General features: G+C 37.9%; 1 protein-coding gene across 2 annotated transcripts in view; it reads right to left on the bottom strand.

Annotated features, from left to right (window-relative positions):
- The window catches only part of CNBP (CCHC-type zinc finger nucleic acid binding protein), an 89,739-nt gene that overhangs the window by 27,133 nt on the left and 48,147 nt on the right, over positions 1-14,459 (bottom strand). The gene's annotated exons all lie outside the window — the stretch shown is intronic.

Raw genomic sequence — 14,459 nt, 5'->3', positions numbered from 1 at the left:
TTTCTGTGATGAGTATGTGATGAGTACTCTTTCTCTCTTGCTAAGGTTTCTGAAGGAGGTGCTGCATGGGGGGAGGGGCATCTGACCCTTTTTTCTTCCTATCCCAGCTACTGCATGAACCTGATTTTCTTTATATTTATTCCTCTCTCCGGATCTTAGGTGAATGAGTCTGTGGTGAGGGAATTAACCAGGTTATGGCCCTGTGGCCTTCAGAAATTCCCTTAACAACTACAATCAGTAAGAGAAATCCCTGGAGCCAAGGGACAAGTGCCCCCAGCAAGCAGCCGGCTGAGCTGGGCATTGAGTCCTCACTGCCAGGTTGGGCGGGAGGAAAGGGCTGTGGGGACCAGAAGTTTCCAGGTGTACCACAGCCTCGCCCATTCTTTGAACTTAGAATGCCACTTTCCCTGGAGACCTTCCCTGTGCAATGGTAGAATACACTTCTGCTTTGAAAAGAAGTTTGTGATTTTCAATTTTTGTAAAGGTAAAATGAAATGATGTTTTAAAGTACTTTGTAAAATTTAAAGTACTATTTAAATGCTAGCCATTATTATATGAAGTCCTAAGTTTTCCTGCTGATTGGTCTCCCTGCCCAAGTCTCAACCCACTCTAGTCCATCATTCGCTCAGTTGTCAAAGGGATCTTATTACACCCCCCTATTCGGTAAATGCCAGTGCCTCCCTATCACCTTAAGGTTCAAAACTACAATTCTATTTGTCATTCAAAGCCATCATAGAGCCATCAGGGGTCACCTTAACAACTGGAGTCAGTAAGACAAACCACTGGAACCTCAGCCCAGCAAACAAGTCAAAAGCATGTACCCAGAAAGGACCCAGCTCAGCAGAGCAAGGGAATCACTTGGGGCAAAATGCCCAAAACAAACTTGGTGGGGAGGCTAAGAAGGGGAGAAAATAACCTCCAGCGTCAGATGCCTACAAGTCGGCCAGTCCCCGCAGCCAGAACCTTCAGAAACTACTCCTTTCCAGACGCCTTACATCCATTCGCCCGCCCACATGCTCCCGCCCACATGCCCCTCCAGAATCTGGGCATTTCCACGCATTGTCCCCCACACCTGGGAATCCCTCCTTCCTCATCTGTAGTTTTCTGGTTTCCTTGAAGTTCCAGTGAAAAATCTCACCTTCTACTAGAGGCCTTTCCTGAGCTCCCTTAATTCTAGTGCCTGCTGTATGTTGATTATTTCCAGTTTATCTTGTGTAAATAGTTTGTACAGAGTTGTATGTTGTCTCTTCTTTTAGACTATCAACTCCTTGACAATCTTACTTTTTTCTTTGTATCCCCAGCATTCAGCATAGAGCTCATAACTAATAAATGTTAATGAGTAAATGACTGATCTCAGCTATATGATTGATGTTGGATAAAACATCCCAGTTTGAGGATCATAAGAGAGAGTTTTAGAGATACCAGCCCTTCAGGGTTACCTTATTATAGACCCTGGAGGGAAGAAGTAGTCAGCTGATCTCTGGGGACCTGGCTGCCAGTGTGAACAGAAGCAGAGGGCATCTGGTTCATGTGTTGGTTCGTTTTGCTGAACTGTTTTTCCCCTCTTCTAAAAAATTCTTTGTCATAAAATTACTCTTTTAGGATGGAGAGCAGTGGTATTGAAACAAAAGATGATAATTGATGTTTTTAAAGAAGTGATTAGATTTTTCATACTCTTTGATTCCAGTCCCAAGAAGTCAAAAACAAAAAGGAAATGAAAAATATAAAGTTCCAGTATTTTCCAACACAATCATAGAGCATTTTTTGTGATAGTAAAGAACTGGAAACTAAGTATTCAGTAATTGAAGAATGAATAATATTAATGTAAATATTAATGTATTAAGATTCAGCAAAAATTACATTTATTAAATATTAAGAAGTCATAGAAACATGGGAGGAATTGTATGAAATGATGCAGTGTGAATAAGTAGAACTAAAAGAACAATATATGCTAAAACAAATAACCAAAACACTAAAAGAAATCTGGACCTTGAGTAATTGTCATAACTAAATTTTTTTAATGAGAATTAAGCATATCCTTCTTTGGGCAAAGTGGTAGAAAAAAGTAGGAAGGATTGAGTTTGTCAAATGATGCATATATTTTTCTGTCTGGTTTTTCTCAGCTATTTTTTTCTTTTATTACAAGGGAAGATTCAAACCAGAATAGATATGGGGCTTATGATCAGAAATGACTGTGACATCAATAAAACTTATTTTTAAAAAAAGTTCAATATTTTCAACTTCTTTAGGACTTTTAATTCCATTTAGTTTTCTTTCCATAGTCATTTATGTTATATATTTGCATGTGAATAGACACTTTTATTTTTTTCTATTGCATTAAAGATTATTTGCAAGTGGAACAAGTAATTTTTTCTTCTATGCTTATTTTAATGTTTCAAAAAGAGGAAATTTGAACTGATTATGAGAAAATATACATGGAATGTTTTCATATTATAAAAATTAAGAAAAATGCCTTTGACAAAATACACCACTATTATTCAGTATTGCACTAGAATTGCTAGCTATAGCAATAAGACAAGAAAAACAAATTGAAGGAATGAAAATAGTCAATGAAGAAACAAAACTATCATTCTTTGCAGATGATATGGTGGTATACTTATAGAATCAACTATAAAACTGGTTGAAACAATTAACAACTTCAGCAAAGTTTTAGGATAGTAAGTCCATATAATTCATGAACATTTCTATATATTATCGGCAAAACCCAGCAGGAAAAAATAGAGAAATTCCATTTAAGATAACTGCAGGCAATATAAAACATTTGGGAGTCTCTCTGACAAGACAAATGCATGTATTATATAAATACAATTACAAAACACTTTTCACGTAAATAAATACAGATCTAAACAACTGAAGAAAAATCTATTGCTCATGGGTAAACTAAGCCAATATCATAAAAATGACAATTCTATGTAAGTTAATTTACTTATTCAGTGTCAATACCAATCAAAGAATGATTTGGTACAGCTAAAGAAAATAGTAACAAAATTAATCTGGAAGAACAAAAAGGTCAATATCAAGGCGATGAGAAAAATGTTCAGGAAGGCAGCCTAGTAATTGCAGATTTCACACTATAGTACAAAGTGGCAATCAACAAAAACATTCCGGTACTGGCTATAAAAAGAGTGGTAGATCTGTGGAATACATTAGGTATATAATACAGAAAGAAACTAGGCATAAACCCACATTTCATGATGTTTACCAACATAAGGTCAAAATGGATATAGACATAGAAAGTGCTATCATATATCCAAAGTTAGGGGAGCATGGAAAAATGTAACTCAGATCTATGAATAAGAGAGGAGGTTATAACCAAAAAAAAGACAGAAGGGATTACATGAAGTAAAACAGATAATTTTGACATTTAATTAAAAGGCTTTTGCACTAACAAAATAAAAGTAGTCAAAATTAGAAGGAAAACAGGAAATGGGGAGGGGGTAATTTTGCAACAGGTTTTTCTGATAAAGGTCTCATTTCTCAAGTATATAGGGAACTAAGCCAAATTTATAAAAATAAGAGATATTTCCCATTTGATAAATGGTAAAAAGGATATAAACAAGTACTTTTCAGAAGAAGAAATCAAAACTATTAAAAATCACATGAAAAAATTCACTAAATCTCTACTGATGAGAGAAATGCTCATTAAAACAACTCTTTAAGTTACCATCTCATACCCATATCAATGCTATCAAACTGGCTAGCATGGCAGAAAGAATGGTTATGGAAAAATTGGGACACTAATTCATTATTGATGGAGTTGTGAACTAGTTCAGTAATTCTAGAGAACAATTTGGAACTAAGTCCAGAGGACTGTAAAACTGTGTATACCCTTTGACCCTGCAATACCACTATTAGGTTTATATCCCAAAGAGGTCAAAGAAAGGGAACAGGACCTATTTGTGCAAAAAAAACTTATAACAGTTCTTTCTATTGTCAGTAAAGTGAGATGCTCATCCAAGAAAGAGGAGGGAGCATGAGAAGCTTGATGGAATTGCTTCTGTAAGGAGATAATAATTTGTCTTGCTGCAGTGAGGTTTTGTTGAATTTGGCTAACAAACTCAGGATAAACCCAAACAGCAAGGCTGTGGGCTTTTTCTCCACTTTTGTTGAGTAGCTGAAGAGTTGAAATGGAGGAGTCACAGGAGGAGAATAATTTAAGGCTGTGGTGTCCCAAGGGAACAACCAGGAGAGAACAAAGAAGTAATAAGATTTGAGAGTACAGTACAGAGTTGAATTGGTTATCAGGTGAAAAATCAAGGAGGAAAGAGAAATCAGATCAGGAATAAATTGGCTTAAGAAAGTGCTGAGAGGTAGGAGGACAAAAGGTCATGATAAGGGCAAAGAGCTTAGGAGGACTGAGGCAAAAGGAGATGGAATAATGGAAGTTTATGACAAGGAAGAGAATTATTAAAGTGTCTGACCAGGGAAAACTTAAATTTATCTTTTTATACTCTTTGTAATACTCTCTTTTCCTCTTAGCACATATGTAATCCCCTTCCCCAAATTCTCTGGCGGCTTCAAGGTTTCCTTTGGGGCTGCTCCAAACTGTAGGGCTCCAAATTGTAGATTTCAGAAACTTACCTATAAACATGTATTATTTTTTACTAATTATTGGATGCCACAGAAAAGATGTTTCTCCACTTTACAGAAAATATAAAGGTAGAGGGTACAATTATTACATTAGGCAACAGAGTCAGGATCCAAAAAGATGGAATTTTAATAGAGATAAATATAGTCCAAAGATCAATCTTACAATTAAAAGACTGGAAATCATAGCTGAAAAACTTGGGGAAAAAATATTTTTTCCCTTGAAAAAGTTAAGTTTATAATATGATGTGTGTAATAGCTTTTTTAAAAAGAGCTAATTCTATCCTAGGCTACAAAAAGAAAGCATAAAAGATCTAATTCTGTGAGTTAGTAGAGCAGTCCTAGGGAACTGCTTAAGGCACAGAGATAAAGTGAATTATCTACAGTCATATATCTAGTAAGAGCCTGTTGCAGGACTTGAATGTGGAGCTTCCAGACACTGAGCACAGAATTCTACCACACCCCATGTTGTATCTAGGAAGCAGAGTGTGCAGAAAAATGGCAGCGATAAGAGAGTCCTGCTGACCTGGTCAGACAGTAGCTGAAATACCTGGTTCACCTCTGGATTACAAGGAGGACTAAAGCCTATCCAGGATGATCTTCTGGAGAACATAGTATGTGAAGACTGGTTGAAGGAACTAGGGATGCTCCAGATTTAAGAACAAGATGGAAGTCTTTCTAGCATCTAAAGAGCTTTCATATGGGAGAAGGACTAGACGTTTCCAGTTTGGCCCCAGAAGCAGGATTAGGAATAATGAGCAGAAGCTGAAGAGTGTCAAATTTAGAAGGGATGGGAAAAACATCCCAAGAATTAAAGTTGTCCAAGAAATAAATAGGCTGCTTCAGGGAGGCACTTGTTTATTGGCAGTCTTTAAACAGAAACAATGACATCTTGTTGGGAATGTTATAGAAACATTGGACTAGATGCTTTCAACTCTGAGATGTGATACCAATCCTGTGCCCCCATTCCCTTAGACTCACTTAACTAATTTAACTCATGCTAATTCATGCTAAATTGTTCATAGATTAATTTGTTAACCCTAAACCCTAAAAGATGTTATATCTTTTATCTGTTATATCTGTTAACCCTAAAGATGATATATTTATTTTGTGACATACCCAAAGGATTAACAAATGAGACTTTTTAGCATCTTTGGTAGTAGTGGTAAGGAGAAATTTGAGGAGAGCTCAAAACAAGTCATATTATTATCTACACAATTTTCCTGCTTATCTAGACCTGGAAGAACTGTAGTAATTTGTGCACTAAAGTTCTGATGTGAGAACCTTAAGGAATGTATCATTGCTATTAGAAATTCTCCAAAGCAATTCAATTTGCAGACTTAATACATTAGCCAGCTTCCAAAAGGAATAACTTTTTTAAGTTAAAGAAAACCATCAATTAATTGTTGCTTTGTGGAAACAAGTTCCAGCCTATATCTATTATGTATGGGGGTACTATCAGACAGACCAAAGAAAGCAGGGGAGCCTGGAATGTGCATGAGCAGTTTGGAATGTCTGTGAAGTGTCAGTTAAACTGGTTTTTCCTGTTTGCTGATCTCCAAAGGATGTGTGGATAAGTGAGAAAGAAAATAGTAGAGATGACTATTGGGAGAGTAAGGACGAAAATGTAAAAATAGAGATTTCTTGTTCAATGTAGAGAGCTTGTGAATCTTATAGTAGGTGGAATATTTTCTTGAGCTCTAGACAGTTATCTTCTAAAAATTTCTACAAGGCTTTCTCTTTAGTAATTAGGTTGACTTTCTTATTATCCTAGTACTCTGACACCCCCCCATAATTCCCATCTGTTTACCTAGTTAGGCAACTCTGGGGTATTTGAATTTAAGAATGAAGAGTCAATCAATTAGCAAATATTACAAGCCTGATACACACCCTGGGGTTCAGAACAAAGACAAAATTTAAACAGTACTTGCATTTAAGAAATCTATATTTTATTTGGGGAGACTATAAATACATATCTACTGTGGGTATTTACAAAATGAGATGATTTTGTTAGGGAGATCACCTAGCAGCTAAAAAGATTAGGAAAATTTTCCTGTAGAAAGTAGGACATACATTGACAGTTGACTGAGATTAGGGCTTCCTCAGGAGAATGGCAAAGAGAAAGTGAATTTTTTTGGGTAGGGGATGGAGTGTCTACTGTGAGCAAATAGATCAGCATAGCTAGGCTGTACAGTACTAAGAATGAAGTAAATTGTAACAAGACTAGAACTACTTTGGGGAAGGATTTTACACGTCAACAGCATGTTATAGTTGATCTGTAGGTGACAAGTAGACAATGGTCATACTGTGGCACCAGGTGAGTACCACTGGGCTAGTACTGATATATATATATGGTGGTTGGCTAGATGAAGAAAGGAGAATTCAAGAATATCACATCAATGGGGGCATTTCTTATCTTAAGATATGATCACTTATGTGAAGTCATATGATCCAAAACCTGTCAATTCTTTTCTAGAAGAAAGAATTATCAATACACTGGTAACCCACTTGTGTGGTATCTATCTTTGACATCTCTCATAACTTACTCATCTTCCTCACCAATTCCCACTAGGTGTTATTTACTGATTTAATTTGGATAGTTTTATTTTCATAAACTTTTACTTCCTCTTCACACTCTGCAAGAGTTGTTGATACACCAGTTAAACCAAGTTCATGGCAATCTTTCTGTTCAAACTTATGTGTATTTTAATAGATAACCAAATAAATATTCTACATGAAAGGTTTGTCACTGACTTTGTGTACTCATTGACACCAATTCTGCCAAAAATGAAGATCTGCCTCTCTAAGGGGAATCTGTAAACATCCTGTTACTGAGCTGTAACTTCTTCCTTCTGGTTTTGTAACAGGAATGTCACAAATGAAACAATTCTGCTCCACCAGTATTCTATCCATTCCGTGGGCAAGGATGTCACATTGAGTAGCAGCTACACTAGTTTATTAAAAAAAGGTCTAAAGTGGTTTTTATCATAGCCTTAGTCCCTTTTCTGACATTTTCCTGCCACTGGCTGCATGAGATGAAATGCCATTTGGTATTTCCCTCTGTTGTATATGGCTTACCAAGGTCAAAGAATTCACCAAGTGGCTAACTAGTGAGGCTTTTGATACTTAGCAAGGCCAGTCCTCAGAAATCAGACTTGTTCTGTTACTGGGACCATACCTGAAGCCTTTCTAGCATGGTTGAACCTGTTAGAGCTTGAGCTCCACTGACATATCCTTTGAGAATCAAGGGTCACCTCCATGCCAGGATGAAGTTTCAGAGTAGGACTCTGTGGAGGAAAGAAGGCATATGTGTATAAATACTGTCGTACTTAAATTTTGTCATGTAACAAGAGTGAACAACAGCATGATGGTTACCCCTGAGATGTTAAAAGAACTAGAGGAAATCCTCCAGCCCATTAAATGGATCCTTTATGGAGGATTTATGGGTAGACATAGACAAGATCCATATAGAATGGTAAAATGTGAAGGAGTTGTGATTTGCATTGATGGAAGTATTACATCAATAAAGTCAAGAATTAATGAAAGTATTATAAATATTAATTCTGTGAGAAACCAACTTTTAAATACTTATAGATAAACTTTGTACTAAAGTCATCTGGAGTGAAGCATCTATAACTAATAAGAGTTAACATTTATATAGTACTATATGTTAACACTGTGCTAAGTACTTTATCTCACTTGATCCTCACAACAACCTTTTGAGGTAGGTACTATTATTATCCATTTTACACATGAGGAAACTGAGGATGACTTGCCTGGGATCACACATCTAGTAATGTATAAGGCCAAATTTGAATTCGGATCTTTTTGATTTCAGGATACTCTATTCACTGACACTTGCCATTATCCTAAACATTGTCATGTTTGTCTGTATTTTATTCCAATAAAAAAAGAAGGCCAAAACCAAGTTAAACCATTTTCATTAGGGGATTTAACCATGGGAGAAGATTCATGTAATTGTGTGACAATAGAAAAGGGTCCTTGATCTCTATGGCACTTTTCAATCACCAGTTGTTATAGAAGGACAGACTTCACAGGCAAAAGGGATGTATGCAATCCATCTTGTTTTCAATAAGGCTTTGACTCTATCTCATAAATAGCATGTTTTCATCAACAAGCTGAAAAGTCAGACCTTGAAGATACTTTGTCAGATAGTCTTGCTGGGCCTGCCCCCATTGCATACATTTTCACTGTTTTAAGTAAAAAACAAGTGTGATCACTTCTCCTTTCCACCTTAAGAAAAATATGTATGAAAGATTGCTTTTTTTTTTTTTTTTTTTAAATAGTATTATCTCTTCAGTTTTCAAAATGAAGTCATCTCCTGGTTTTGTTCCTACTTCTCTGAATGCTGCTTCTTGGACTTCTTTGATACTTCCTCCTCCTCCCCTTCACGATCTATGGGCATCCCCAAGGCTTGAAATGCATCCGAAGGCTTTTTCAGGATAACTTAACTATCCCACATTTTTTTACACTATTTTTGTAGGACAGTTCAGTTCAGCTAGATGCTAGTTGTTGCAATTAATGCTGATATTTATGTTGTTTGTTTCTTACTATACCTTGTACCTTACTTAACCATAAGGGATACACTAAGTAAGTAGATGTTGATTTAAAAGATTTTATAGGACATCTCGATGTATTTCTGTAAAGAATCCTCAGGAAATCTTAGATAAAAAGTTTGTTAAATCATTCAATAAAAATGAAACTAAAGCCACCAAAATCTTAGATTTTAACTTAAACAACAAAGGCAAAGCTTATTTATAGAACAGTTTCTTACTATTTTACTAGCTGTGTGAACCATAAACAAATCATTTCCCTTCTTGGAGCTTTATTATTTTTCACTTATAAAAGGGTGCTAATACTTGTTCTTTCTCAAGGGTTATACTGAGGGTCAAATACAAGGAATATTACTGTGCTATGAAAAATGTTATATATGATGAATACAGAGAAGCAAAGAAAGATTTACTGATCAGATGTACGGGTGAATTAAGTCATCAAGAAAACAATATACACAGTGACTACAGCAATATGAATGGGAAGTCAATTCCTCCTCCCCCCCCCCAAAAAAAAAATCAAAAGATCAAGCATGAACCAATGAACCAAAGAATAATGTATGCATTTATTGTTATTAAACAACGACGACGACAACTCTCCCATCATTTGCAAGGCCTTTCCAAGGCCCTTGCCTGACGTGGGCCCAGGAGGTGGACTGCCCAACTCCATGGAGCTATTACTCCGTTCTAGGAGGACCGTGACGTCAGGAAAGTGACGCCAGGTCGTGCAAGGGATTTGGATTGAAGTGCGGGAGGTGTGCCAAGTCACCTGCCTCGCTCCTCTGGAGCCATCGGGTCCAGTGGCCAGATGCAGACCAGGACGCCTGGAGATGGCCCCGGAGGGGGATCTACTGTGACTGAGGCAACGCCCAATCAGTGATTTAGAATGGGTAAGAAACGAGGAAGAGTGGCCTCCATTACCTCGTCAAGAGGCAAACTATCACTCTTGGGGTATCCGGCCAAAACAGAAACAAGTGCTAAGGGTATTTACTCGGAGCCAATCAAGACCCAAACAGTGACCTCGTGGGACTGGCCCGGGGCCTCGGGCAGCAACCCCATTCTCCAAAAACAAACCGAGGTTCTGGGCGTGGATTCCCAGCCCCAAGCCTCGGCAGCGCACAGATCGCGCCAGAAGAGTAAGCAGCCAGACGTCCAGCCGGCAGCCCCCCCAGGGACAAACACCCCAAGCCCGATCACTGGCGGCCGGAGCCTCGGGCTCTGAGGCGCCACAGGCGGGGGCACCGGCCCAAGGGCTGGAGCGGACCCGGAGAAAACGAGCCAGAGAGGGACCGGGAAGGACTGGGGTAGGGGCGGGGCCTAGCAGAGTCTGGGCTCGGGGGCCCAGCGACTCGGCGGGAGGAGGCGGGGCCTTCACGCGGAGTGCTGGCAGCGGATTGGCTGGAGTGCCTATGGGCCGGAGCCCTTGCCACCTCCCCACCATTTCTATTATACATAATATGTGCACTCGGGAATATATTTGATTATTCATAACATTTCGCGGGCTCCTTTGGGTCACGTGATTTTTCGCGCGAAAACTTTTCCAACAGAACTACCGGAGGAATGGACAGGGAGGCGGAGCGATGTGACTGAAGTGGACCCCTTGAGACGGATACGGAGGACTTGGAGGGGCCGAGTGGCGGCTTCGATGAAAGGGGAGATGGAGAAAAGAGGGGAGGAGGGGGAAATGGAGGGTGAATGTTCACGCATGCGCTGTGAGCGGACGAGAGATGCCCGCGGCTCCTGGAGATGGTGGAAGTGAATGTAGGTAGTACCTTCTTTCCTTAAGCACTTATTAGACACCTATTGTTTAGGGTCCTGCTGTGTGAGCGGAGATGTGGCCCTCTCTGGAAAGAACTGTAGAGACGGCCTGACTATTGGAGAGCCGATGGGAGGTCGTGACCGGGAGGAAATCACGGTGGGAGTGGGGTTAGGGTGGGGGCGGGGACGGGCTTAAGGGGCCCAAGGAAACTGCCCCAGAAGCCGGTTCTTACTTTCCCAGCGCCGGTTTTCCTCTGCGCGCTCTGCAATGGGTCAGAGTGAGCTTAGGCGCCTCTGTTGGCTACAGGTGTCAAAACAAAAAAAACTGGGTCCTAACAGACAAGGCTCACAGGAGGTAAAATGGTTAATTTTGATTATGAAATTAAAGGTACAAAAACTGCAGCCAAATTAGAAGGAAAATAGGAAGCTGGAGAAAATTTACAGCAAGTTTTCTGATAAAGGATCTTCTCAAATACATAGAGAACTGAGCCAGGTTATAAAAATAAGAGCCATTTCCCAATTGATAAATGATCAAAGGATTTAAACAGTTTTCAGAAAAAGAAATCAAAGAGTATTTGAAATCACTACCGATCAATAGTCCCTATACTTAGCAGATGACTAACACAACAAAAAATGCAAATGATAAATGATAGAGAGGATGTGGAAAAATTGGGACACTAATGCATTGTTGGAGTTGTGAACTATTCCAATCATTCCACAGAATGATTTGGAAGTAAACCCAAAAGATTATAAAATTGCGCATACCCTTTGACCCAGCAATCCCACTACTGGGCCTGTATTTTAGAAAGAACAAAGAAAAGGAAAAAGAACCTATTTATATAAAAATAAGAGGACTTAATTGATAAATGGTCAAAAGATACGAACAATTTTCAGATGAAGAAATTGAAACTTTCTAGTCATATGAAAAGGTGATCTAAATTACTTTTGATTAGAGAAATACAAATTAAGACAACTCTGAGATACTACTACACACCTGTCGGGAAAAAATAATGATGAATGATGGAGGGGATGTGGGAAAACTGGGACACTGATACATTGTTGGTAGAGTTGTGAACGGATCTCCAGCCATTCTGTAGAGTGATTTGGAACTATGTTCAAAAAGTTATCAAACTATGCATATCCTTTGACCCAGCAGTGTTACTACTGGGCTGATATCCCAAAGAGATCTTAAAGGAGGAAAAGGGACTTAGGTGCAAAACTGTTTGTGGCAGCCCTTTTTGTAGTGGCAAGAAACCAGAAACTAATAGATGCCCATCAATTGGAGAATGTCTGAATAAATTATGGTATATGAATGTTATGGAATATTATTGTTCTGTAACAAGTGACCAACAGGATGATTTCAGAGAGACCTGGAGAGACTTAGATGAACTGATGCTGAGTGAAATGAGCAGAAGCAGGAGATCATTGTACATGGCAACAAGAAGACTATGCGACAATCAATTCTGATGGACATGGCCCTTCTTCAACAATGAGATGATTCAAACCAGTTCCAATTGTTAGGTAATGAAGAAAGTCAGCGACACACAGAGAGAGGCCTGTGGGAACTGAATGTGGACCACAACATAGCATTTTCACGCTTTCTCTTGATGTTTGCTTGCATTTTGTTTTCCTTCTCAGTTTTTTTTCTAGATCCTATTTTTCTTGTGGAGCAAGATAACTGCATAAATATGTATACATATATTGGATTTAACATATTTAACATGTATCGACTACCTGCCATCTGGGGAGGAGGTGGGAGGGTGGAAGGAAGGAGGGAAAAATTTGGAACAGAATGTTTTGCAAGGGTCAATGTTGAAAAATTACCCATGCATGTGTTTTGTAAATAAAAAGCTTTAAATAAATAAATAAAGATATAGGATCTTTTTGTGGTGGCAGAATTGGAAATCAAGGGGATATCTATCAATTGGAGAACAGTTGAACAAGATTCAATGTATGATTATGATAGAATACTACTACTATGTTATAAAAAATGACATGGAAAATGGTTTCAGAAAAATGGAAAGACCTATATGAATTCATGCAAAGTAAATCAAGCAGAACCAGGAGAACACAGTAATAGCAGTATTGTAAGCCTGATTAACCATGAAAGACTATACCACTCTATTCAAGACAATGATCTAAAAGATCCATGAGGAAAACTGCTATCCATCTCCAGAAAGAGAAATGATGAACTCTGAATATAGACTGAAGCATATTTTTTTCTATCTTTTATGTTTCTTGCTTTTCTTGTGCTGCAGTTCTCTTTTATTATTCTGACTTTCCCTAATTATCCTGACTCAATTTCCCTAAATTATCCTGCCTTCATTTCCCTGAATTGTTCTACCTCAGATTCTAATTGTTCTGGTTAATCCTGCAACACCACTCCTCCCTCCTAATCATCAGAATATTTGATAAAGATAAAAGACCTTCTATCTTAGATATCATGACCCCAGCCCTTCCCTATTTATCAGAATGCCTCTCCCAATCCCAGAATGTCAGGTGCCTCCCCCAACCCTGTCAGAGTGCTGTTCCTGCTCTTAGCACCCTGACTCCACCTCTTCCTCTGTCTACTCTGTATTTGAGCCACGTGTATATATGTCATTGAGAATTTACATTGTTTGCTGGATTCTTGGAGAAGATGTATCTATTTGGTCCCAGTAAATCTCTTCCTTTCAAATAAAATATCAAATACTCTCTAATTTCTATCTTCCCTCAGTTTCTCTGGCATTAGACTTTTTATTTATTGCAACATGACAAATATGAAAAATGTTTCATATGACTTTACGTGTGTAATATATTAATAGCTAGTCACTTCAATGTATGGGGAAGGACAGGAAGGAGGGAGAAAATTTAGAACTCAGAATTTTTTAAACATGAATGCTTAAAATAAATGTAAACTCATTTACTAAAGTGCAAAAACATTTGTTTTCATTTTACAATTCGGCGATCCATATTGAACAAAAAGTAACATTCAAATGGAATGTGTTAAAATTCAATGTAACACACCACTGTAATGGAGTTAGTGTTCCAGATTTTTACTCTTACTTGCCAAGACATTTTACTGAAATGGAGATGTCTGCTGTAAGAATCTTAGCAATGGTTGGTAGGATATACCTATGTGAGCAATTATTTTCACCTTTGATCTGACACTAACATGAGTATCATCCATGCTGAAAACTATGTTGTCACAAAAGCTTATACCTGCTGTTGATAAAATAGTTTCTAGCAAAAGATGCCAAGTTTCTAGAAAACGACTAAATTAATTTTGAATCTTTTGGTAGTGATATATTTTGTAATGCTTTTGATTATTTACTATCAAAACACAAAATTGTATGCTTTTTATAATTAATTCCTACCTGAAATATAAGCATGTACATAGTGCATACATATGTATATAAAATATACAAATAGTGAAAACAAATCACATTTTCAATCATTAAATATTAGTTACAAATAGTTCCTATTTGATTTTAATATATTGATGTATTTAATTTTTAAAAAGAAGTGACCTCTGGAAATCTT

The sequence above is a fragment of the Sarcophilus harrisii genome, chromosome 1, assembly GCF_902635505.1.
Source record: "Sarcophilus harrisii chromosome 1, mSarHar1.11, whole genome shotgun sequence".
Taxonomy (NCBI): domain Eukaryota; kingdom Metazoa; phylum Chordata; class Mammalia; order Dasyuromorphia; family Dasyuridae; genus Sarcophilus; species Sarcophilus harrisii.
This window is presented reverse-complemented; position numbering and strand designations above follow the sequence as displayed.